Raw genomic sequence first — 27,349 nt, 5'->3', positions numbered from 1 at the left:
ACCTGAAGAGATTGTTCCTAGCACCCAATGATTTTTTTTAAATCTCTCGCCAACCTTTCAGATATGACCTTAGTCGTCCTCCCACTCTCATGGTGTCATTGCCCTCCTGACCTCGGGCTGAACATTCTAGAACCTGAGAAAGGAATCTACAGATGCGTCAGCCGTGAACCCAGCAGCCAGTTTAAGCAGCGGGAGGGACCATAGGATAACCTCCCTGGGAGTTTTGTCCTTTAAGTGTTCCTCTAGGTCGTCGACCCACAGGTGAATGGACCTAGCGACCGAGGTTGCTGCTGTTTGCCTGTATTATAGCCGCCGACGTCTCCCAAGCTCTTTTAAGGAGACCGCCTGCTTTCCTATCCATAGGTTCCATGAGACTTGATGAATCATTGAAAGGGATCAAAGTCTTTTTTTGCCACCTTGGTTATGGAAATGATTTTCGAAACCTCCTCCCAGGGCTTGATGTCCTGCAGTTCGAAGGGTAAACTAAGCCTAAAATCTCAGGGAATAATAAGTCTTTTTTCCGCAGAGGTCATTTACATAAAGTGATAAAAGATGATTTCTCAACATGGAATCTGATATGAGACAAACAGGGAGGATTTTTCAGCAGTCTATACCTTGAATGCCCATATTAATAGATTACATACGTCAAATATGGTGACAGATTCCCTTTAAGGAATAAGAAGCAAAATCAAGGTTCCATTGTTACTGTGAGGTATATTGGAGTCTTTCATGAATTTTATAAATTACAGAGAATGAAAAAAATATTAGAAAATGTCTGACTCACATGGGAGTTATAAAGCCAACAGAAACACTTAGCATTCTTTCTGGAGACTGTTAACTTTACGAGATCTCTTTTTTAAAGTATCAATCTAGAAAAGGAAAAATCTTCAAGGGATGTTGTGCTTTATTAAACGCCTCTGCTCTGTAGGGAAAGAGGATCAACTTTACCGATCCCCAATGCAATCGCTTCCCATCTAATTCTTTTTCGTCATAATGCAAATCATTTTAAAGACTTTTCTTTGTAAAACAACACCAGATACTTTAGAAAGCTGTGTAACACCTAATGCTGCTACTTCTTCTTATTAAACAGATTACCGTAGAGCTCTTCTGATATGTACTACAAAGACTGTAGGGATAGATGTGTTCATCTTTTCTTAACGGATAGACAAACTTTGTTCTGTTTCTAAGTGATGTAGGCCATTTCAATGTTTTTGCTTAACTAGTCTTATGAAAATATTATGCAGCATACAGGTGCTTCTCTCAAAATTAGAATATCATAAAAAAGTTAATTGATTTCAGTTCTTCAATAGAAAAAGTGAAACTCATAATATATAGAGTCATTACAAACCCAAAAGTCATTGTCTCAGTAAATTAAAATACTTTATAACACCAGCTTGAAAAATTATTTTAAAATCCGAAATGTTGGCCTACTGGAATGTATGTTCAGTAAATGCACTCAATACTTGGTCAGGGCTCCTTTTGCACCAATTACTACATCAATGCGGCGTGTCATGGAGGCGATCAGCCTGTGGAACTGTTAATGTGTTACAGAAGCCCAGGTTGCTTTGATAGCAGCCTTCAGCTTGTCTGCAATGTTGGGACTGGTGTCTCATTTACCTCTTGACAATACCCCATAGATTCTCTGTGGGGTTAAGGTCAGTGTGAGTTTGCTGGCCAATAAAGCACAGTGACACTGTTGTTTTTAAATTACATATTGGTACTTTTGGCAGTGTGGACAGGTGCCAAGTCCTGTGTAACAACTCTGCTGGCATCACGGCATGGCCTCACATCTCTCACACTATCTTACCCACTGCTCCAGGTCATGTTGTGGTTTCTGTTTCTTGCCAGCACCATGTTCTATGTCTCTGCTCTCTGCATGCTTCATGGCTCTGTGTATAGAGGGGCGGCGCCTGAACTCTCTGGTTCTTATAGGAATCAGGTGCATCTGTCCAATCTGTTCCTGACCAATTACCAGGAGGCCTCCAGTATATAGTGCAGCTCCACCCAGTGTTCTGGGCCTGTGCAATGTGTTAGCTCAGTTAGTGTGTTGCTTCTGAGTTTGCCTGGCCTTGCTCTGAGTTACTCCCTCTCTGGAGGATTCTCTGTGTTATTATTTCCTTGGTCTTGTTGTCCGCCCACCAGGAGGCAGAATATCCTGGTCCCAGTGTCTTTGTCCTTGTGTCTTGTTCCATTGCCTTGTCTGCACTTAGTCTTACCTCGGTCTCCTAGTCTTTGGCTTCCTTCCCTGTTGTCTTTCCTTGTATTCTCAGTCTGCTTACACTCCGCACTCTTGCAGCTCTGCCTGCTCTGAACCTTTGTGACTTTACCTCTGCTCCTCACTTCTGCGTTTCTGCTCCTTTCTACTCAGCTTATCTTCTGCTGTTGCAGTTATCCCTTGCTGCAGCTTCTCTCCACATTCTTTGTGGCTCTGCTCAGCTTTGCTGCAGAGACCCCTCCCGCAGCTCCTCTCCGCTCCTTGCGGTTCTACCTGGCTCCGCTCCTTGCGGTTCTACCTGGCTCCGCTCTTTGCGGTTCTACCTGGCTCCGCTCTTTGCGGTTCTACCTGGCTCCGCTCCTTGCGGTTCTACCTGGCTCCGCTCCTTGCGGTTCTACCTGGCTCCGCTCCTTGCGGTTCTACCTGGCTCCGCTCCTTGCGGTTCTACCTGGCTCCGCTCCTTGCGGTTCTACCTGGCTCCGCTCCTTGCGGTTCTACCTGGCTCCGCTCCTTGCGGTTCTACCTGGCTCCGCTCCTTGCGGTTCTACCTGGCTCCGCTCCTTGCGGTTCTACCTGGCTCCGCTCCTTGCGGTTCTACCTCTCCTGCACTTGGCTCCGCCGCCAGCTCTTGGCTCCGCCTCCTGCCTGTCTGCACTTGGCTCCGCCTCCAGCTCTTGGCTCCGCCTCCTGTGGTTTTGCACTTGGCTCCGCCTCCAGTTCTTGGCTCCGCCTCCTGCAGTTTTGCACTTGGCTCCGCCTCCTGCTCTTGGCTCCGCCTCCTGCATTTATGTTCTTGGCTCCAGCTCTGTGCTTTCGCTCTGCATCCGCTCTTGCGGTCTTTATCTACTTATTCCTAGGTCCTCGTGTCTGAACAGGTTCTTACCCGTTCTACATATCTGCCTGCAGACAGGTCCCTACCGGTTCTTCCAGTGTACCAGTCTTGTTCACCAGTCCTGCCAGAGAGCCAGTCGTGCCCGCCTGCCTACCAGAGAGCCAGCCATGCCCGCCTGCCTGACAGTGTTCCTGTTGTACCCGTCTGCCTGCCTATGTGCCAGCCGTGCCCGCTTGCTTGTCTATGTTCCGTTCCCCGGTGGGATCAGCAGCCACAACCAGACTCCACCCTGGAGTGGTACCTGGTAGCTTCCTATTGCACAAGTCTGACCTCACCATCAGAGGCTCCAGCGAACACCTAGGAAGCTACTTAGTTACGCCCCTTCCAGGGAAGTTTGGTCTGTGGTCCAGTGGGGCCACTCCCCCGCACGCCCGCGCCAACCAGTCTGGGCGCAAGCATGACAGTTTGCACAGGCCATGGCCTCCGCTGTATCCCATGTCCTACCGCTCGCAGAGCATGATGAACTTTTTTCCTGCCCGTATGAGCAACCTGAAAAATTTGTTCCACCAAGGCTGGTTCAGATTGAAGAGACCTCTGACCCAATTATTGTCTCTAATGCTCTCTTCAAGCAACTTCAGGCCTATGAGGAGGAGCACTACCCAGCTGACCCACCTAGGTTCTATGGGAATCCTGAAGAATGCCAGGGGTTCCTGAAGCAGTGCTTACGCTACATCCTGCAGAATGCAGCTTGTTTCACCTCTGACTGGGTCAAGGTGGGTTACATCATATCCTACCTGGCTGAAGATGCTCTAATATGGATAACTCCCCTCTGGGAAGCAGGGGATCCTATCGTCATGAACCTAGGGGCCTTCTTGGTGGCCTTCCGTAAAGTATTTGACAAGCCTTGTCCTGCTGCTCCTGTTAAGTCTTCCCCATCTAGATCCGAGAGGCGCTCCAGACGGGCGAAACCCGTGAAGAAACCCCCACGTCAAGCCATGACCGTCTGTGACCCTCCAGTTCCTCTACCTGTTAAAGCAGCTACCTGTGTGAAGCCTAAGAAGGTTGATGAGAGTGGGCTGGCAAAGCGGCAGCCTGAAATCAGCCATAAGAAGGGCATACAATGTCGCTGCTGTTGTGAGGAACACCTGGATGGCCTCTGTCCAGGGGATCTTAAGCTCCAAAACCTCGGGCCAGTTGGAGAGGCTGCCCCTGGCGAGAGTACCTCCTCTCCATCTAAGTTAATGACTGTTTCTCTGCCTTCTGGGAGCTTTGGTGTGTTTAAGCCGCCTATCATACAGAGTCGGTGTATGGTCTCCGTTCTTCAGCTCCAGAACCCGGTGTGGGCGTTGCCTGATAATGGCCGAACCCTGCTAAAGAACAGTCTGGTCCTGCAAGGACAACTACAGCTCCAAGTTGGAGCCTTATACACGAAGAAGTTCGTCTTCCACATGCTGTCTGTTATGCCCATGGGTCATTCTGAGCCAAGGACTCTACCACCCGCTCTGGTCAAGGGTTCCAGTAAAGTGCTTCGTTTGAACTTACCCAGTCTTAAGAACTGTCTGGTTCCCATGCGTCAAAGACACTCAGCAGTGTCCTCTTCTTCAGCTGGTCTGCTAGTCGACGAGTCAAGGTGTGCTGACATCACCGAAGATGGGGAAACGGTGACGATGTCTCCACACATCTCCAGCGACTATACCAGTAAACACTTAGTCGTCGAGTCAAGGTGTGCTAATGTCACCGAAGATGGGGAAGCGGTGACTATCTCTCCACACATCTCCAACGACTATACCTGTAATCCGTTCCTAGGAACATCCCCGCCGCTTGGACGATTTCTTCTGGATAACGGGCAGAGGATAGTTCCTATGTTTATACCTTCTGCGTCCTTGTGGCCGGCTGGTGAAGACTTCGAAACAGAAGTTTGTTCACCTCAATTTTTCTCTGACTCGGTAGAGCTGTTGTTCTCCACACTCATCTCTAGTGACTTTTCCTGTGTTCAGTATCCAGGAACTTCTCTGCTACCTGTTGGGCAAAACTTGAATCCTATTAGGTTTCCAGTTTCCATGTGTCTGGCTGGTGAAAATATTAAGACGGCAGCATTCAAGTCCCTGTTACCTATGTACCTGGAGGAGGTGGTCCTGCTCTTTGTGGAAGCTAACCCTGTTGAGCACCAAGAGACTTTGTTTTCTGAGATACCTGGTGACCCTCCTGCCGCCTTCTACCCTGAAGATGTCATGTTGGCCTGGACTATGTGTGCTCCTATCCTTCTTCTACAAGTTATTCTGGCAGGCTTGAAGAGGAGGGGCCGTAAAGGGGGGGGGGGTACTGTAACAACTCTGCTGGCATCACGGCATGGCCTCACATCTCTCACACCATCTTACCCACTGCTCCAGGTCATGTTGTGGTTTCTGTTTCTTGCCAGCACCATGTTCTATGTCTCTGCTCTCCTGCATGCTTCATGGCTGTGTGTGTATAGGGGGCCGGCGCCTGAACTCTCTGGTTCTTATAGGAATCAGGTGCATCTGTCCAATCTGTTCCTGACCAATTACCAAGAGGCCTCCAGTATATAGTGCAGCTCCACCCAGTGTTCTGGGCCTGTGCAATGTGTTAGCTCAGTTAGTGTCTTGCTTCGAGTTTGCCTGGCCTTGCTCTGAGTTACTCCCTCTCTGAAGGATTCTCTGTGTTATTTCCTTGGTCTTGTTGTCCGCCCACCAGGAGGCAGAATATCCTGGTCCCAGTGTCTTTGTCCTTGTGTCTTGTTCCATTGCCTTGTCTGCACTTAGTCTTACCTCGGTCTCCTAGTCTTTGGCTTCCTTCCCTGTTGTCTTTCCTTGTATTCTCAGTCTGCTTACACTCCGCACTCTTGCAGCTCTGCCTGCTCTGAACCTTTGTGACTTTACCTCTGCTCCTCACTTCTGCGTTTCTGCTCCTTTCTACTCAGCTTATCTTCTGCTGTTGCAGTTATCCCTTGCTGCAGCTTCTCTCCACATTCTTTGTGGCTCTGCTCAGCTTTGCTGCAGAGACCCCTCCCGCAGCTCCTCTCCGCTCTTTGCGGTTCTACCTGGCTCCGCTCTTTGCGGTTCTACCTGGCTCCGCTCTTTGCGGTTCTACCTGGCTCCGCTCTTTGCGGTTCTACCTGGCTCCGCTCTTTGCGGTTCTACCTGGCTCCGCTCTTTGCGGTTCTACCTGGCTCCGCTCTTTGCGGTTCTACCTGGCTCCGCTCTTTGCGGTTCTACCTGGCTCCGCTCTTTGCGGTTCTACTTCTCCTGCACTTGGCTCCGCCGCCAGCTCTTGGCTCCGCCTCCTGCCTGTCTGCACTTGGCTCCGCCTCCAGCTCTTGGCTCCGCCTCCTGCCTGTCTGCACTTGGCTCCGCCTCCAGCTCTTGGCTCCGCCTCCTGCAGTTTTGCTCTTGGCTCCGCCTCCTGCGGTTTTGCACTTGGCTCCGCCTCCTGCTCTTGGCTCCGCCTCCTGCATTTCTGTTCTTGGCTCCAGCTCTGTGCTTTCGCTCTGCATCCGCTCTTGCGGTCTTTATCTACTTATTCCTAGGTCCTCGTGTCTGAACAGGTTCTTACCCGTTCTACATATCTGCCTGCAGACCGGTCCCTACCGGTTCTTCCAGTGTACCAGTCTTGTTCACCAGTCCTGCCAGAGAGCCAGTCGTGCCCGCCTGCCTACCAGAGAGCCAGCCGTGCCCGCCTGCCTGACAGTGTTCCTGTTGTACCCGTCTGCCTGCCTATGTGCCAGCCGTGCCCGCTTGCTTGTCTATGTTCCGTTCCCCGGTGGGATCAGCAGCCACAACCAGACTCCACCCTGGAGTGGTACCTGGTAGCTTCCTATTGCACAAGTCTGACCTCACCATCAGAGGCTCCAGCGAACACCTAGGAAGCTACTTAGTTACGCCCCGGGCTTCCAGGGAAGTTTCGTCTGTGGTCCAGTGGGGCCACTCCCCCGCACGCCCGCGCCAACCAGTCTGGGCGCGAGCATGACATCCTGCTGGAGAAAGAAACGGAGGCATCGGACGTGGACAAACCTAGCGTCGATCAAATTAAATCCCACCACGGTTCAGAAAAGCAGATACGTCCACCATCTCACCCATGTGGATTACAGCTGGTAGAAAAAATGGTGTACTACCCACAAAGCTGATAAGAACAGCCAAGTTGCTAACCTCTCCGTCGCCCGGGCCACCTAGTTTTTTCAACGGTTGTTTACTATGGGGATGGGAAGGACACGTGCCCACAAAATGGCCCTTTTTACAACAATAGAAACACACTCCCCCTTTTCGCTGGACAACAGATAATTTACCCAAGTGAGATGTTGCACCCACCTACATGGGTTCCTCAGCGGGCACAGTATGGAACTCCTTTGACCCCGAACCTCCAGCACCCAGAGGTGACTCTCTATGTCTTTGGCGAAGACAGCGATCAACCTGGATCACCAAAGACATGGCTGCCTCAAGGGAGACTGTGAGTCTCTTAAAGGGCTAAAGCATCCTTCACCCTTACTGTAAGCCCCTCACAGAACAAGCTACGGAGTGCGGGTCATTTCACTGAGTATCCGTGGCCCACCTCTGAAACTAAGAGCAATACTCCTCCGCCGGCCATTCTCCTTCCTGAAGTTGGTGCAGTGTGGACTCAGCCAAGGAGACGCGATCAGAGTTATCATATATAAAACCCAGTGCCAGAAAAAAAATCCCTCCACCGTCTGAAGCGTCTGGGGGTCAGATGGGAGAGAAAATGCCCACTCTTGGAAGACCCCCTGAAGGAGTGAGATAACTATCCACACACGTTGCTCCTCTGAACCTGAGAAAACAGGGTGTAGCTTGAAGTTTAGTTTGCAGGCCTCTCTAAACACAGCAAATTTGTCACGCCCCCCCAGAGAGCCTGTCAGGCAAAGCAATCATGGGTTCCATTATGGTTAACCTGGGAGACAAGATTCCTGCACCAGATGTATTAGGGTGCTGAAAAACTGCCGTGTGCAAATCGTACACCTCCAGATTGAGCTGCTGCAGTTGCCCTGTCAGAGCAATGATTGGATCCATAATGGATCAGAAAATGGCTGCGGTCAGAGCTAATGTCACGATACAGCTGCCGGGTGTTCCGGGACCTGGGGCTCCTTCCCTGTCCCTATCTCTAGAGGGCGCCTTAGCTCACCCTATTCCCCAGGATATTTCCAAAGGTGAAGATGCCGGGACCTCCACCCTTGCCCTGTCTCCTGAGATAGCCCTCCGTCTGTTCTCTTCCCTCACTTAGGGAAGAGGGGCGCTATTGTGCACCGCAGTACACCAACCTGACAAACAAGGCTAAATAAACAAGGGTTAATAGAAAACTACAGGCATGCAAAATATTCACAAACATATAACACAGGAATGCACTCGGGACTGGAGGTAGGGTTCGGGACTGGAGGTAGGGGGAAAAAACAAAAATGGAGAAAAGGGAATTACCACACTTAGAATCCACGCAATAGTCACAGATAACTCCTCCAAGATTCCTTTTCATATGAACACTGTTCCCTCCTGAAGCCATGCAGCAAATGCTAGCTCTGACAAGTATTTGCATCAGAGCCCAGATTATAAAGAGAAGGGGGGTAGCTAACGAAGGTCAGCTGCAAGCTCAGGGCTCTCCAACATGGCCGATTAACCCTTGTTCTGAGAGAAGAAATAAAAACCATTAAAATGAAGGCGAGGTGCTTCTTCTCAGTGCAGGAGTGGGAGCAATTAGACGCCGCGGTTTTCTAGCTCCTCTATGTTGCGGAAACATCCTGATAATTAGATCAGCGATCAGGGCAGGAAAAGTTGATGCCCCATCGTAGGACCAGGTAAAAACAAAAAGTTAAAATGAAAACAAACTTTTTAAAAATTGTAAAAATATAAAAATAAAAAAATATCAATATAAAGAAGAAAAAAAGAAAATTATTAATCCAAAAATACAAATATTTATATAAAAACAAAAACAAAGTACACATATTTGGTATGGCCACGTATTTTGAACTGACGTGTGGCGAGTCCCACGTAAATAAGTTTGCAGGGGCATACCGCATAATAAATCACATACCTTGTTGTGCGTGGGATAAATTGTGATATTTATCACCACACTCACCACACGTCAGTTCAAAATACGTGTGAGGGAACACGTATTGGGCATACAGGCCGCAGCTGGCCACACGGACACATCCACTCTTAAAACCATACCCCAACATTTTAGGGATGTTTATCAGTGTAACAGTAATCTTCTGCGGGTGAGGGGTATAGATACATTGGATATTGTCAGTAGGGGTGGGAAATTGTCACAGTGCCTGGCACAGTGTGAAGCCAGGTGGATATGGACGTTACAAACAGTCCACCCCCAAGGCCTGAATGAGAATCTTTCGTTCTCCTCGTTTCTATGATAAATCTGTATGATTTTATATACTTTGCGGTCACCTACTTGCTGTTGGGAAAACATATATAGGTTGTTTTTTATGATTTTAATACTATTTTCTATTTTTTAGGTGTTGATTGTCTCACATGTTATATGTTGGGCTTTTTTCCATAAATCCATATGGTCTAGTTGAACATCATCCGCCATTTGACGTGGAAATACTATCTGTCAGGATATGAACACAATGGAATTCTTCTATTTACATATGGATTATCCATCTCGTTTAGAGGGTGTAATATTTGTTTATTGTGAAGTTTTGCTCACTGTATTTGTACCTTTTGTATGTATTTAATATGTATATGTTATTTACTATGCTGTTTTTTGATATTTTGCATTATGTAACTGTGTAATATATATTTCCCTTGTAAAACATTTGTCCTGATATTTTCTGTTGAATTGATCAAATTAGACTGTGCCCTCTCCAATTTGGGTGTCCCGTGTAACAGCTAGCTAGATTTTTTCTGGCGATGCAATTTGATCTTGTAACTCTGTCGCGGACAGTAAGCATGCGCGCCTTGTCCCCGCTACTCCCGCCGGCCTCCTGTGTCTCTATGTGTCTGCAGGCATCAGGTCACGTGGGGTATACGTGTTTCCTGATGCCTGTGGCCACACGACGCGGGCGCCGGCCGGCATCGCAGTTGCCGAGGTGACGGATGTGTCACTTCCGGTCCGCGGCAGAGCTACTTCCGGGACACGCTGCGATATAAAAAGCCCGGTCTCTTACTAAAATGCATGCCCCCTGATGAAGGTGCCATCCGAAATGCGAGTTGGGGCGGTTAGGCGGATCCTCTGGGCCACCACTGAAACACTCCTGACAGGTAATAGTGCGTACTCTACTATAATGCTATATACCTCAGCACTTTTGCACTTTACCTTTTCGGCTGGAGACAGGATTATTTGGTCCTTGAATGTTTAGTTCTCCATGCTGTTAGATTGCCTACTACATGTTGATTTACCTAAGGCCCTTCATACATATAGGTGTCTGCATGTAGGCATATGATCTGTGGAGTTTTTTTTCGATCTTCAGATATAAATATTTATTATTTAATTGGATTTACCTGGAATATTGGCCCATTTGTGGTTCTGCCTGCCATTGAGTGTTTTTTTACATTTTCTATGTATGTTGTTCACAGTTGTTGTAACATTCCCTTCACTATTTTTAATAATAAAATATATAATCCTTTTACAAAACTCTGGACTTTTTGATTGTGAGGTTCTGTTCTTTTTGTTTTGCTTGTCTAAGTGACGATTTTTCTGTATTGGGTCCATACTATTAGGTTGGTTACGCTTTTTGAATTTATTTGAATATTTATATTTTATATCTAACCAATGCTTTTCATAAGTTATTGATGTGTTTAATAACACAGGACTGTTCCTTCATCGGTCCTCCTGGGCTCAGGTTAAACCTTGGTTACAGACCAGCTTACCATACTACAAGGAGACCTGCAGGACAGAGACCCTGGACTGAGGGTAAATCAAACCAATAACAGTTAGTACATGGATAATGGCAGAGCATTGGGATGTACGCACATTACTCATCCAGGAGATCACGTCTATTCCAAATCCTTAGATGTCTAACCCCAAGTAAGGGTTATATATTATTGAAACTAAGGAATACACCATCCGGCAGGTAATATCTCCTGCCATTACCAACGTCAGGCTTCTCATTAGACACAGGGAGTCCGGACTCTGAATCGAAGGTGGTGGTGGAAGTGAGGATGGTGGTGGTAAACATCTTCCGACACTTGAAATTATTCAAAACTGCATTTATACGAGTCATTAGTCCAGACATTATAAGTATGTCAAATTATTTGTATATATATGTATATATACACACATATACGCACAAAAATATCCTAAGAGGCAATCTTCTCAGGGATATTTATACACCCAGACTGCCATTGTGGGAGTAACCATATTCCATGGCTAGAGAAAAAGTAGGTTTCTTACCACAGAGGGAGATCATCCACTGTGAGGCAGTGAGACTATGGGTTCTTAACTGTAAGAGCCCTGGATACAGTTTCATTTATCTTAGGAGCTGTGACTGCTGCAAGAGCCGCAAGAATGGGATCCTCTGCCACATGACATTGCTGCTGCTTCACCACAAGGTACAAAAGGCAGTGATGATGTCCCTGGTAAACGAAACGCACCAGACTTATAGGACAAGAATCTGTCTATTTGATGTTGATCAAGGCAACTAGTCTGATTGCCGAATGTGGAGTTGGGAAGGATCAATAATAATAATAAACAATAATAAATAATAATAATAATCTTTATTTATATAGCGCCAACATATTCCGCTGGGCTTTACAGTTTAACAGTTTCAAACACAACAGTCATAAGTAACAACGCTATAAAAATAAAACAACTCTGCTCGTGAAAGCTGACAATCTACAATGAAGTGGGGGAGATACAAAGTACAGGTGTGTATTTACAATGATGTATTTACAATGATGGCACAGTCATCTTCAGGGGGAGGGGGATAGATGGAAGTAGTGAATTGGCTACACACATACACACACATAAACATAAAATGACTGATTAGGGAACGTGGTAGGCCGCTCTGAACAAATGTGTTTTGAGGGTGCACCTAAAACTATGCAAATTGTGGATGGTCCTAATATCTTGGGGCAGAGCATTCCGAGGTAGAAGGATTCCATCCCTCCACCTCGTGGGATTTTCCGCTCCCAGGACAATAGTATGTCCTTTAATAGGATGTACCAAATGGCGTATTTCATCTTTTATAGCTAATTATGAAACAGACTTGCCTTTAGCACTCAAGGTAGAAGCTCACCTGAGAGATCTGTTCCAAACAGAAGAAATGCTAATTTACTAAGCTAAATCAAGCATAGCTGTTTGTTTGGCTAAGCCCTGTTGTAAAGAATGAAGTAACAGAAGCTGGATCTGGGTCCAAAAACACAAGGACTCCACTGTATATCTAGAGTTGAGGCCCAAGACAGAAATGTGAAGTGGTAGGCCGACGATACAATGTGCGGCCACACAACAAAGCACCAGTCAGAAGGTCTAACCCAGTGGCCCACAGCCAGAGGCGAAAAAGGCACCAAGCCCGACACACTAATGATGCCCCATGAGGCACAGGGCACCGAAGACTATGATGCAATATTATGCGAATGATGCGATGATATTATGCGATGAAAAATGAAGCACATACGAACTATTAAGCAATATAAAGTAATATGATGCATAAAGGCACTATTAAGCAATATGATTCAATATGATGCACAAAGTCACTATGAAGCGCTATGATGCATATAGTAACTATGAAGAAATATGATGCACAAAGGCAATATGAAGCACTATGATGCATATAGGAACAATGAAGCATTATGATGCATATAGGAATAATGAAGCAATATGATGCATGAAGTAACTATGAAGCGCTATGATACATATAGGAACAATGAAGCAATATGATGCATACAGGAATAATGACGCAATATGATGCAATATGATGCAATATGATGCCTGAAGTAACTATGAAGCGCTATGATGCATATAGGAATAATGAAGCAATATGATGCAATATGATGCATGAAGTAACTATGAAGTGCTAATGATGCATATAGGAACTATGAAGCAATATGATGCATGAAGTAAATATGAAGCGCTATGACACATATAGGAACTATGAAGCAATATGCTGTAATATAATACATAAAGGCAATATGAAGCGCTATGATGCATACAGGAACCATGAAGCAATATGATGCACAAAGGAAATATGAAGCACTATAATGCATATACAGTCATGGCCAAAAGTATTCACAGCCCTGCAATTCTGTCGGATAATACTCAGTTTCTTCCTGAAAATGATTGCAAACACAAATTGTCTGGTATCTTCATTTAATTTGTCTTAAATGAAAAAAACAAAAAAAAGAATTGTTCTAAAGCAAAATTGGATATAATTCCACACCAAACATAAAAAAGGGGGTGGACAAAAGTATTGGCACTGTTCGAAAAATCATGTGATGCTTTTCTAATTTGTGTAATTAACAGCACCTGTAACTTACCTGTGGCACATAACAGGTGTTGGCAATAACTAAATCACACTTGCAGCCAGTTGACATGGATTAAAGTTGACTCAACCTCTGTCCTGTATCCTTGTGTGTACCACATTGAGCATGGAGAAAAGAAAGAAGACCAAAGAACTGTCTGAGGACTTGAGAAACCAAATTGTGAGGAAGCATGAGCAATCTCAAGGCTACAAGTCCATCTCCAAAGACCTGAATGTTCCTGTGTCTACCGTGCGCAGTGTCATCAAGAAGTTTAAAGCCCATGGCACTGTGGCTAACCTCCCTAGATGTGTACGGAAAAGAAAAATTGACAAGAGATTTCAACGCAAGATTGTGCGGATGTTGGATAAAGAACCTCGACTAACATCCAAACAAGTTCAAGCTGCCCTGCAGTCCGAGGGTACAAGTGTCAACCCGTACTATCCATCGGCATCTGAATGAAAAGGGACTGTATGGTAGGAGACCCAGGAAGACCCCACTTCTTACCCCGAGACATAAAAAAGCCAGGCTGGAGTTTGCCAAAACTTACCTGAAAAAGCCTAAAACGTTTTGGAAGAATGTTCTCTGGTCAGATGAGACAAAAGTAGAGCTTTTTGGGCAAAGGCATCAACATAGAGTTTACAGGAGAAAAAAAGAGGCATTCAAAGAAAAGAACACGGTCCCTAAAGTCAAACATGGCGGAGGTTCCCTGATGTTTTGGGGTTGCTTTGCTGCCTCTGGCACTGGACTGCTTGACCGTGTGCATGGCATTATGAAGTCTGAAGACTACCAACAAATTTTGCAGCATAATGTAGGGCCCACTGTGAGAAAGCTGGGTCTCCCTCAGAGGTCATGCCAGCAGGACAATGACCCAAAACACACTTCAAAAAGCACTAGAAAATGGTTTGAGAGAAAGCACTGGAGACTTCTAAGGTGGCCAGCAATGAGTCCAGACCTGAATCCCATAGAACACCTGTGGAGAGATCTAAAAATGGCAGTTTGGAGAAGGCACCCTTCAAATATCAGGGACCTGGAGCAGTTTGCCAAAGAAGAATGGTTTAAAATTCCAGCAGAGCATTGTAAGAAACTCATTGATGGTTAACGGAAGTGGTTGGTCGCAGTTATTTTGGCTAAAGGTTGTGCAACCAAGTATTAGGCTGAGGGTGCCAATACTTTTGTCTGGCCCATTTTTGGAGTTTTGTGTGAAATGATCAATGTTTTGCTTTTTGCTTCATTCTCTTTTGTGTTTTTTCATTTAAGACAAATTAAATGAAGATAATAATACCAAAGAATTTGTGTTTGCAATCATTTTCAGGAAGAAACTGAGCATTATCTGACAGAATTGCAGGGGTGTGAATACTTTTGGCCATGACTGTAGGAAGCAAGGTAGTCGTGGTAATGAATAATAATAAAAATTAACTTTTAATGATAATATTATTAAAAATCTAGTTAAAGACAAGAACAACAAACCGACATAAACAACTGGAAGACACCCAATAAACCCAATTAATTACTGGTAAGTATGGGCATAAAATATTGCTTAATCAAATCCTAATTATCCCTTGGAGGATAACTTGATCTATACTTGATTATCTCTAAGCAATATAAGAAAAGTGCTCTTTTTATCATGCTGATTCTCACTGAACCATGTGTAAATCATACCAGATGTCTACAAATAACTACAGATGTCCGATATCGCCCTACACAGGCCTTATGTATAATGCATCTGTAACACACTGCTAGATATATAGCCGCATGATGATTTCAAAAAAAGCATCTATAAAAAGGAACAATCTCACCCGGTTCTTATGTTAGACAGACTCTCCCGGTCTTGAGAGATGCTCCATACAATTCCTCTGTTTGTCCGTAGATGGGGGATGGACGTGCACACCATCAAACTTTCAACCCACCAGACCGGTCCTCAACTCGAGGTAATTGTTAACCCCCTGGCCTCCCGACGCGTTTCCTTTCATCATCAGGGGAGGATTAAATAAACTGCCAACTCGGGGAGAAGGTGATTTCCTCACAAGGAATAAACAACCTTCCTATTTAGATTCATCTTGCGGTCTGCTGCCGCTCCTGTCTCCACAATTTATCCAAAACAAACCATCTCTTCATTTCCGGAATCCGGGCTCCACGTGCGTTCCTTCCAAGAGACGCCATGTAGGATCAGACATCCGCTGACCACGTCACACATACGCCCCTTTCCTACGTCATCCCTGCACGCCTGTGTGCATATGCGTTCCAGGCGGCCAAAATATGTCTCACTTCCGGTGTGCAGAGCCGGGTGTAAAAAAGCATATTCTCCCCGCTACCTCACTTCCGGTGTGCAGGGCCGGGTGTACTGAAAAATACTTTCCCCGCTGCAACTTCGATATCCCGGAACCTAAACTCCGCAGCATATCTCACTATTCGTGGGGATTACCCACAGAGCTACAAATTATGCCCTTTTTTTTGTGTGCAAACACAAGGAAAAGAAGAGGAGGAAAAAAATGATACCATATTTATAAGCTTAATACATTAAGCTAAAATTAGATTTTCAAAATCAATTTTGACACTACTATAATTATCCTACAACCTCAAACAAGTGAGGGAGGATAAAAAAACATGTACTATATCCGGCTAGGACCAATAAAACACGGCTTGCATGGATATGAAGGAAGGATAGGTACAACTGTGCACATACTACAATACACCCTATTCTTCACTCTCTATACCCTGCCTAACTGCGGAGGTTGGCACCCTAATAGACGAGATGGCGCCCCCGCTCAACGGAGGCTAACCCTAACTCACCCTATAACGCCCTGTCTCATAGTGATGAAAGATAGAAAAGAAAACTAATATACATTACTCAAAAAGTTCATAGGTCATAGGAACCGGGATTGTGTGCCTTTCATCAAAACTATACTATACCCTACCTACACAGTGGAGGTCGGCACCCTACCAAATACGACAATAGTGGTGCCCCCACTCAACGGTGGCTAGGCCCTGTATCTCCCTAGGCCTAAGGAAATTAGCAATAGTCATCTCATAAAAAGCAACTGAAGGTAAGGGTCTCATTAAGGCCGGTGGGCGATTGTGTTTTTAGGCGATATATCCACCTTGCTTCACACTGCAAGACTTTCTTATCCCAATCACCCCCCCTTTTTGGTTTTTCAACTTTGTCAATCCCCATAAATCTCAATTGGGAATAATCCCCATTGTGTATGGTGTTAATGTGTCTAGAAAGCGGAGTATCTCTTTTAAGTTCTATATCCCTCAGATGTTCACCTACTCTCCTCCGTAGTTCTCTGATTGTCTTTCCAACGTACTCTAGACCACAACTACAATCCGCCTTATACACCACTCCCTTTGTCCTACAGTTTATGAAATGTCTTATTTCAAATTTCTTTTTGGTGTTATTGCTCTCAAAAGATTTACCTTTTGTCATCACTGGACAGGCCACACATCCACTACAGGTATAGCACCCTTTTACCTCCTGTGCAAGCCACATTTCCTTTTTTGGTGCCACATAATGGCTAGACACAAGTCTGTCTTTTAATGATCTCCCTTTTTGGAACGTGATCTTTGGCTGAGGGCCCACCATGTCCCCAATGTCCTCATCCATTCTCAGCACTGGCCAATGTCTCTTTAAAATAGATCTTATCCGGTCTGCTCCATTATTGTAGGTGGTAATAAACCTACAGACTTGTGGCTCTGGCTGAGGTACCATAGATCTTAAAAGCTGTGTCCGATCTAGTTTTTTGGTCTCGTTAAATGCCTTCTTGAGGATTCCTTGTGGATATCCCCTATTATGGAACCGTTTTCGTAGGTCCTCTGCCTGATCCAAAAAGTCAGCCTCCAGGGTACAGTTCCGTTTTAATCGGAGGTACTGCCCTTTTGGAATGCCCTTCCTCAGAGGTGCCGGATGATGACTCTCCCATCTGAGGAGGGCATTCGTGGAGGTCGGTTTGCGGTAAACTTTAGTGTTGAGTAAACCATTCACATCTTTTTGGATAAACAAGTCCAGAAAGGCCAGCTCTGTAGAGTGACACTCAAAAGTGAAAAACAAACCCAGGGGATTATTGTTTAATTTTTCCACGAAGGCCCTCAGACCCACCAGATCACCATTCCAAATTACCAGGACATCATCAATATAGCGTGCCCATAACGCTATCTTAGCTGATTCTTCCACAAGGTCATCCCCAAAGACACAATTCTCTTCCCACCAGCCCAGGAGCAGATTGGCATACGAGGGCGCACATGGGCTGCCCATCGCGGTGCCCCTGAGCTGGTGGTAGAAGTGCCCATCAAACAGGAAGAAATTGGTGGTCAGACAAAAGTCCAATAAACTCAAAACAAATTGGTTATGTGGCCCAAACTGTCGGCCTCTTGTTTTCAAAAAAGATTCCACAGCCCTCAGTCCATCTTGATGATTAATAGATGAATAAAGGGCCTCCACATCGATACTACACAAAAGAGATGTTGTCTCCACTTGTATGCCCTCTATCCTTCTTAGTAAGTCTGTTGAGTCCTTCACAAAGGAATTTAAAGACAAAACAAAGGGTTTTAAAATTTCATCGATGTATACTCCCGCGTGGTGACCAATACTGCCAATACCCGAGACTATGGGCCTCCCCTTCAAAGGGGATAGGCCCTTGTGGATTTTGGGCAGGCAGTAGAAGGTTGCCAGCACGGGATGGGTAGGAAGTATGAAATCATATTCATTTTTATCAATGACCTGATTACCTAGGCCCTCTCTCAGAATAAGTTTCAACCGTTTCAGATAATCAGACAGAGGATTCGAGACCAGACGTTCATAACCATTCTTATCCTTCAAAATATTATGGCATATCTCCAAATAAGTTATGTTATCCATCACTACGATGTTACCTCCTTTATCAGAAGGCTTCACCGTAAGATTTTTATTGCTTTCCAAGGATTTTAGTGCCTCCATTTCCTTTTTGGTCAGATTTCTATGGCCACCCAAACCTCTGCCTTCCAATTTCTCAATATCCTTTGAAACCAGTTCTAAAAATACGTCAATTGTTGACTGGTCACCTTGTACGGGGGGCATTCTTTTACTTTTTGATTTCAATTGAGTAAACGGACCCTCCCCTGTGGATCCCGGGACTGGTTCTGATAAATCGTATAATAATCTTACATCAGACAACAGGGAATCAGGTATATCCATATTCTGACACAATCGTTTATCTTCTCTAATGAAGTGCTTTCGCCACTTCAACTTCCTTACAAAAAGGTGAAGATCTTTTAAACTGTCAAAAGTCTGAAAGTCAGATGTCGGGACAAAATTTAGACCCCTATTGAGGACTCTAATTTCACTATCCGTCAGGTTTTTTGAAGACAGGTTGATAATTTGGGACTCCTCTATGGGTTCTGCCCACTGGGATTCATCCGATTCCTCAGGGGGTACCCTTGGTCTAAAAAACGACCCCCAGTTGATCTTTCATTTGGCCGCCCTCTCTGGCCCCCCCGTCCCCGTTGTCTGTTTCTCCCAGTCTTTTGCCGTGCCTCAATGTCTGATAAATCAGTATCCGTTGAAGAAAGATCAGTCTCGAAATTACGTGATGTGTTTCTGCTGGTAGAAAATTGATATGCTTTTTTATCTCTGAAATCTTGTATATCTCTTATGAAATTACGATGTTTTCGTTCTTTTAAGTTATATTGATACCTTTCCACTGTATTCTGGAGTGTTTGTTCTTTAGCTGTGAAATCTGTCTCCCCTGCAAACTTTTTTGTAATCGTGATTTGTTCTTTTAGTTTGTCATTAACAATCGCAAGATTTTTCTTTTCTTCCTCTAAGAGGATGTGCATGAATCTAAGGGAGCTAGCAGTCGCCTCTCTTTCCCACTGTTCACTAAATGATGAATTTCTGTACCTGAACCCTGGCTGTAATGTGATCCTCAGGTGCCGTGGGACTATGCCTGCTTTTGTATAGTTCTCCAAACTCTGGACCTCCCACCAATTAGATATTTGGGTTTTATATGCCTTAGTTAGCTCTTTGAAAGCGTTATTATACGAAGGGGTATATTTCGGTTGGGTAAAATTCTTTTCAGAGAAAACCTCCTGAGCCTCTGAAATCCATGCATCCGTGTCTATAGTCCTAGCCAGAAAACCAGCCATGCCTTATGAAAATTAAATACTGAATAATTCTACCAATCCAAAATATTGATTTGCCAGCAAGGTAGTCGTGGTAATGAATAATAATAAAAATTAACTTTTAATGATAATATTATTAAAAATCTAGTTAAAGACAAGAACAACAAACCGACATAAACAACTGGAAGACACCCAATAAACCCAATTAATTACTGGTAAGTATGGGCATAAAATATTGCTTAATCAAATCCTAATTATCCCTTGGAGGATAACTTGATCTATACTTGATTATCTCTAAGCAATATAAGAAAAGTGCTCTTTTTATCATGCTGATTCTCACTGAACCATGTGTAAATCATACCAGATGTCTACAAATAACTACAGATGTCCGATATCGCCCTACACAGGCCTTATGTATAATGCATCTGTAACACACTGCTAGATATATAGCCGCATGATGATTTCAAAAAAAGCATCTATAAAAAGGAACAATCTCACCCGGTTCTTATGTTAGACAGACTCTCCCGGTCTTGAGAGATGCTCCATACAATTCCTCTGTTTGTCCGTAGATGGGGGATGGACGTGCACACCATCAAACTTTCAACCCACCAGACCTTAATGAGACCCTTACCTTCAGTTGCTTTTTATGAGATGACTATTGCTAATTTCCTTAGGCCTAGGGAGATACAGGGCCTAGCCACCGTTGAGTGGGGGCACCACTATTGTCGTATTTGGTAGGGTGCCGACCTCCACTGTGTAGGTAGGGTATAGTATAGTTTTGATGAAAGGCACACAATCCCGGTTCCTATGACCTATGAACTTTTTGAGTAATGTATATTAGTTTTCTTTTCTATCTTTCATCACTATGAGACAGGGCGTTATAGGGTGAGTTAGGGTTAGCCTCCGTTGAGCGGGGGCGCCATCTCGTCTATTAGGGTGCCAACCTCCGCAGTTAGGCAGGGTATAGAGAGTGAAGAATAGGGTGTATTGTAGTATGTGCACAGTTGTACCTATCCTTCCTTCATATCCATGCAAGCCGTGTTTTATTGGTCCTAGCCGGATATAGTACATGTTTTTTTATCCTCCCTCACTTGTTTGAGGTTGTAGGATAATTATAGTAGTGTCAAAATTGATTTTGAAAATCTAATTTTAGCTTAATGTATTAAGCTTATAAATATGGTATCATTTTTTTCCTCCTCTTCTTTTCCTTGTGTTTGCACACAAAAAAAAGGGCATAATTTGTAGCTCTGTGGGTAATCCCCACGAATAGTGAGATATGCTGCGGAGTTTAGGTTCCGGGATATCGAAGTTGCAGCGGGGAAAGTATTTTTCAGTACACCCGGCCCTGCACACTGGAAGTGAGGTAGCGGGGAGAATATGCTTTTTTACACCCGGCTCTGCACACCGGAAGTGAGACATATTTTGGCCGCCTGGAACGCATATGCACACAGGCGTGCAGGGATGACGTAGGAAAGGGGCGTATGTGTGACGTGGTCAGCGGATGTCTGATCCTACATGGCGTCTCTTGGAAGGAACGCACGTGGAGCCCGGATTCCGGAAATGAAGAGATGGTTTGTTTTGGATAAATTGTGGAGACAGGAGCGGCAGCAGACCGCAAGATGAATCTAAATAGGAAGGTTGTTTATTCCTTGTGAGGAAATCACCTTCTCCCCGAGTTGGCAGTTTATTTAATCCTCCCCTGATGATGAAAGGAAACGCGTCGGGAGGCCAGGGGGTTAACAATTACCTCGAGTTGAGGACCGGTCTGGTGGGTTGAAAGTTTGATGGTGTGCACGTCCATCCCCCATCTACGGACAAACAGAGGAATTGTATGGAGCATCTCTCAAGACCGGGAGAGTCTGTCTAACATAAGAACCGGGTGAGATTGTTCCTTTTTATAGATGCTTTTTTTGAAATCATCATGCGGCTATATATCTAGCAGTGTGTTACAGATGCATTATACATAAGGCCTGTGTAGGGCGATATCGGACATCTGTAGTTATTTGTAGACATCTGGTATGATTTACACATGGTTCAGTGAGAATCAGCATGATAAAAAGAGCACTTTTCTTATATTGCTTAGAGATAATCAAGTATAGATCAAGTTATCCTCCAAGGGATAATTAGGATTTGATTAAGCAATATTTTATGCCCATACTTACCAGTAATTAATTGGGTTTATTGGGTGTCTTCCAGTTGTTTATGTCGGTTTGTTGTTCTTGTCTTTAACTAGATTTTTAATAATATTATCATTAACAGTTAATTTTTATTATTATTCATTACCACGACTACCTTGCTGGCAAATCAATATTTTGGATTGGTAGAATTATTCAGTACATGACTGTAGGAACAATGAAGCAATAATATGAAATATGATACACGAAGTTCCTATGAAGCACTATGATGCACATAGGAACCATGAAGCAGTATGATGCAATATGATGCATAAAGGCAATATGAAGCACTATGATGCATATAGGAATAATGAAGCAATATGATGCACAAAGTCACTATGAAGCGCTATGATGCATATATGAACCATGAAGCAATATGATGCAATACGATGCACAGAGTCACTATGAAGCTCTATGATGCATATAGGAACCATGAAATAATATGATGAAATATGATGCACAAAGTCACTATGAAGCACTATGATGCATATAGGAACTATGAAGCAATATGATGCACAAAGTCCCTATGAAACACTATGCCGTATGATGCCACAGAGGCACTAAATATGATGCATAGAGGCACTATGATGCAGTATGATGCACAGAGGCACTCAATATGATACATAGAGGCACTATGATGCAGTGTGATGCAGAGGCCACCAATATGATGCATAGAGGCACTATGTTGCAGTATGATGCACAGAGGCACTTAATATGATGCACAGAAGCAGTATGATGCAAAGAGATGCACAGAGAGACTAGGCCATGCCTGAAGGTGCCAAACAAGAGACTAGACTTACACTTTTAAGCAAAAGAGCAATCTATCAGAGTTCCAGATAAATCTCCACTATGAACAGTACATCTCATTAGTCAGACTGACTCCACCCGAAGGAGCTAATTAATGAGCCGCAGCTGGAGGGCAGTCTTCATGGAGACAATGTACTGAATTAACACCTTGTGTCCTCTCATGGATGGAGTAGTTAAGATGCAAAGAAAAGTGAAACACTTGCTTATTGAACCAAAAAATGGAAAACATGCTTCCAAAAAGTCACTCTGAAGCCCAATCATAAGGCTCTGTGCAGACAAGACATGCAACTGAAGTCCAGTCATGAGATGTAGCCTGGACAAATGGCCCTACCATAGCCTATATATATATGTGGAAACATACCTCTGCACGTGGGTTCCAGGTACAGCTTTGGCACAAAGGCATGAGACTAGAGTCAGCCCAGAGGGCTAGGCCATCAATGCAACATTCCACCATGCACTCACCTGTGCTGGCTCCATACCTGCTAGAAGACAGGGGAAGCTGGTAACGCCGAGAGTCTACCGTGGAAGGAAGCGGCGTCCCGACAGGAATGCTGCATTACTGCCAATGATTTCCTCTCCTGTGCCCCCTTCCGCGTTCCACCGTGGAATGCACGCCGACCTTATGTCCCAGCACCCTGCTCTGACGTCCCCGGAAGCGCAACAGCCTTCTCCACCACACGACTTCCAGAAGTAGCAGTGTTTTGCCGGCCGGCATCCGAGCCGAGAGCCCCCCCGTCGGGAGGAAACGGCTCTACCCAGGAGACCGTCTGCTCGACTGGTCTCTGGGGCTGAGGGACTCCCCACCGGGGAGTTTCCACCCTGGGCTGCTTGACAGGGGGAAAGATTTGACATGCCGCACGATCCCCCTGAGCCCATTGCACAGGCTGGCTGTTGGCTGAGGAACCTCTCAAAGGGGAGTCGGCCATGGTCCGTCTGACCGGGGGAAGGGAAGGCTGAGACCCCCCGAACCCTGAGTCCATCCGGTACAGCACTGATAGTTGAGGGACCTCTACCCAGTGAGGTGTCGGCCACGGACCGCTTGAAAGGGGGAAGAGAAGGTCGTAGACATCCCCAGGCTGTCTTCGCTCTAGGAGCAACCTCTCATACAACCGTCCCTGTAGGGACAGGAAAAACACTGGAGGGTGGAGGTGGGAGGGTCCTTTTAACCTCTGTATGATCCTGTCCCACTATAGGTCAAGGAAGGATGACCTCCATGGTGCTGTCCGGAGGGACGTAATGGAAAACTATGCTTTTTTATCATATCACCGAATAAAAGGGGAGATAAAACAAGATCAAAGGGTCGAATGCAAATAAAAATGGTATCGCTGAAAGTCTCGTCAGACTAAAAACAAGCTGTCATACAGCTCCATTAGAAGGAAAATGAAAACACCTATAGCTCTCAGAATAAAGAGATGTAAAAACTTTTTTTTACAAAATACTTTTTATCATGTAAAAGTAGCAAATCTTTAAAAAATTATTTAAATGTGGTATCGCTGTAATCGTACAGACCCCAAAAATAATTTTGTCTCATCACTTTTAAAACATGGTGAACGACATAAAAAAAACTCAAGCAACAATTCCGGAATTGCTGGTTTTTGTTAATTCTGTCTACCAAAAATCGAAATAAAAAGTGATAAAAAAAGTCACAGGCCCGAAAATGGTACGAATCAAAATGTCTACTTGCCCAGCAAATAACAAGCCCTCACACAATTCTGTCAGCAGAAATATAGAACAATTATAGCTTTCAAAATATGGCAATGCAAAAAATTAGTTTAGCAAAAATAGGGGTTTCCTAGTGTGTTTGTGTTAGCAGACAAACATTAAAAAATATATAAATCCGGTATCACTGATACTAAGAATAAAGTTGTCTAATCACATACTGAAACACCTAAATATATCCAACGCATCAGACCATGAAGGGAATAGTAACAAAGGCACCAAAAAACCACCTTCACACAAGGCCAGTAAAATACATATATACTTTATTAATTATGATAAAAACAGTAAACAGTAACGGGTATAAAACCACAGCACAGGCAAAACTGTGGGATATCAGGCAGAGACTCCAAATATAGTGGTTATAATAATTATACCATAATACAATAAACCATGTGTAAATGTGCCATGTGACCATGTACAAACATGTAAATATGGATGAAAAGATAAATAATACAAGTGTATAAATCAATAATAATATGATAATTACCTATGGAGCGCTCCTGGGGATGGTTTATTGTATTATGGTATAATTATTATAACCACTATATTTGGAGTCTCTGCCTGGGTGTCCAACCATTTTGCCTGTGATGTGGTTTTATATTATTACCCTCGTTCTGTAAAAAAGGAAAAATAAAAAATCAACAATATCCCATACCTTCCGTCGTTCAGTCACGTCCCACGATGTAAATCCATCTGCATTCCATTCATTCACAAAATTATACAGACAGGAGCACAGCTGCATTAGCAGGCTCCTGGGTGTAAAATGATTTAACCCCTTTAGATGGATTTACATAGTGGGACGTGACTGAACGACGGAAGGTATGGGATATTGTTGATATTTTAATTTTTCCTTTTTTACAGAATGAGGGTCTTCAGGTGGATTAAGAGTATAATAAAATATTAAAACACCCTGTGTCTTTATGTCATTAAAATACTTTTTAATAATGTGTGTGTTTTATTAACCATTTCGTACTATTGGATTAATAATGGATAGGTGTCATAATTGACACCTCTCCATTATTAACCTGGCTTAATGTCACCTTACAATAGCAAGGTGACATTAACCCTTTATTACCCCATATCCCACGGCAACACGGGAGTGGGAAGAGAGTGGCCAAGTGCCAGAATAGGCGAATCTTCCAGATGTGCCTTTTCTGGGGTGGCTGGGGGCAGATGTTTTTAGCCAGGGGGGTCAATAACCATGGACCCTCTTTAGGCTATTAATATCTGCCCTCAGTCACTGGCTTTACCACTCTGGCGGAGAAAATTGCGCGGAAGCCCATGCCAATTTTTTCCGCGATTTAACCCTTTATTTTACAAGCTAGAGCGCCCAAATTTTGCACATACACACTACTAACATTAGTAGTGTGGAATATGCAAAAAAAAAAAAAAAGGGATATGAGATGGTTTACTGTATGTAAACCATGTCTCATATCCTGTTGGGTTTGTGAAGGATATAGGAGAAGCCGGCAATTGAATTACCGGCTTTTCTGTTTTCTCGCGCTGACTTAAATATAAATACAGTATATATATATATATATATATATATATATATAAATATATATATATATATATATATATATATATATATATATATATATATATATATACAGTTATATGAAAAAGTTTGGGCACCCCTATTAATCTTAAGCTTAATGTTTTATAAAAATTGTTTTTTTTTGCAACAGCTATTTCAGTTTCATATATCTAATAACTGTTGGACACAGTAATGTTTCTGCCTTGAAATGAGGTTTATTGTACTAACAGAAAATGTGCGATCTGCATTCAAACAAAATTTGACAGGTGCATAAGTATGGGCACCTCACCAGAAAAGTGACATTAATATTTAGTAGATCCTCCTTTTGCAAAAATAACAGCCTCTAGTTGCTTCCTGTAGCTTTTAATGAGTTCCTGGATCCTGGATGAAGGTATTTTTGACCATTCCTCTTTACAAAACAATTCCAGTTCAGTTAAGTTTAATGGTCGCCGAGCATGGACAGCCCTCTTCAAATGATCCCACAGATGTTCAATGATATTCAGGTCTGGGGACTGGGATGGCCATTCCAGAACAGTGTAATTGTTCCTCTGCATGAATGTCTGAGTAGATTTAGAGTGATGTTTTGGATCATTGTCTTGCTGAGAGATCCATCCCCTGCGTAATTTCAACTTTGTCACTGATTCATGAACATTATTGTCAAGAATCTGCTGATACTGAGAGGAATCCATGCGTCCCTCAACTTTAACAAGATTCCCGGTGCTGGCATTGGCCACACAGCCCCAAAGCATGATGGAACCTCCACCAAATTTTACTGTGGGTAGCAAGTGTTTTTCTTGGAATGCTGTGTTTTTTTGCAGCCATGCATAACGCCTTTTTGTATGACCAAACAACTCAATCTTGGTTTCATCAGTCCACAGGACCTTCTTCCAAGAAGAAATTGGCTTCTCCAAATGTGCTTTTGCATACCTCAGCCGACTCTGTTTGTGGCGTGCTTGCAGAAACGGCTTCTTTCGCATCACTCTCCCATACAGCTTCTCCTTGGGCAAAGTGCGTTGTATAGTTGACCGATGCACAGTGACACCATCTGCAGCAAGTTGATGCTGCAGCTCTCTGGAGGTGGTCTGAGGATTGTCCTTGACTGATCTCACCATTCTTCTCTGCCTTTCTGATGTTTTTCTTGGCCGGCAACTTCTGGCCTTAACAAGAACTGTACCTGTGTTCTTCCATTTCCTTACTATGTTCCTCACAGTGGAAATTGACAGGTTAAATCTCAGAGACAGCTTTTTGTATCCTTCCCCTGAACAACTATGTTGAATAATCTTTGTTTTCAGATCATTTGACAGTTGTTTTGAGGAGCCCATGATGCCACTCTTCAGAGGAGATTCACACAGAAGAACAACTTGCAGGTGGCCACTTTAAAGGGAACCTATCACCCCGTTTTTTTCGGTATGAGATAAAAATACTGTTAAATAGGGCCTGAGCTGTGCATTACAATAGTGTAGTTTGTGGACCCCGATTCCCCACCTATGCTGCCGAAATACGTTACCAAAGTAGTCATTTTCGCCTGTCAATCAGGCT

The 27,349-nt window shown here is 44.1% G+C and overlaps 1 protein-coding gene and 1 long non-coding RNA gene across 5 annotated transcripts in view; one reads left to right on the top strand and one right to left on the bottom strand.

Moving 5' to 3' along the window:
• The window catches only part of LOC143776063 (uncharacterized), a 190,677-nt gene extending 179,779 nt beyond the window's left edge, over positions 1-10,898 (top strand). The window contains exon 3 of the long non-coding RNA XR_013215761.1: positions 9,532-10,898. This is a non-coding gene — a long non-coding RNA (uncharacterized LOC143776063). The remainder of the gene's footprint in view (positions 1-9,531) is intronic.
• TSPAN12 (tetraspanin 12) overlaps positions 1-27,349 on the bottom strand; it is a 435,306-nt gene that overhangs the window by 334,214 nt on the left and 73,743 nt on the right. The window lies entirely within an intron of this gene.

Source organism: Ranitomeya variabilis, chromosome 5 (assembly GCF_051348905.1).
Source record: "Ranitomeya variabilis isolate aRanVar5 chromosome 5, aRanVar5.hap1, whole genome shotgun sequence".
Taxonomy (NCBI): domain Eukaryota; kingdom Metazoa; phylum Chordata; class Amphibia; order Anura; family Dendrobatidae; genus Ranitomeya; species Ranitomeya variabilis.
Note: the sequence above shows the minus strand (reverse complement) of the source record. Positions and strands in the feature narration are given on the sequence as shown.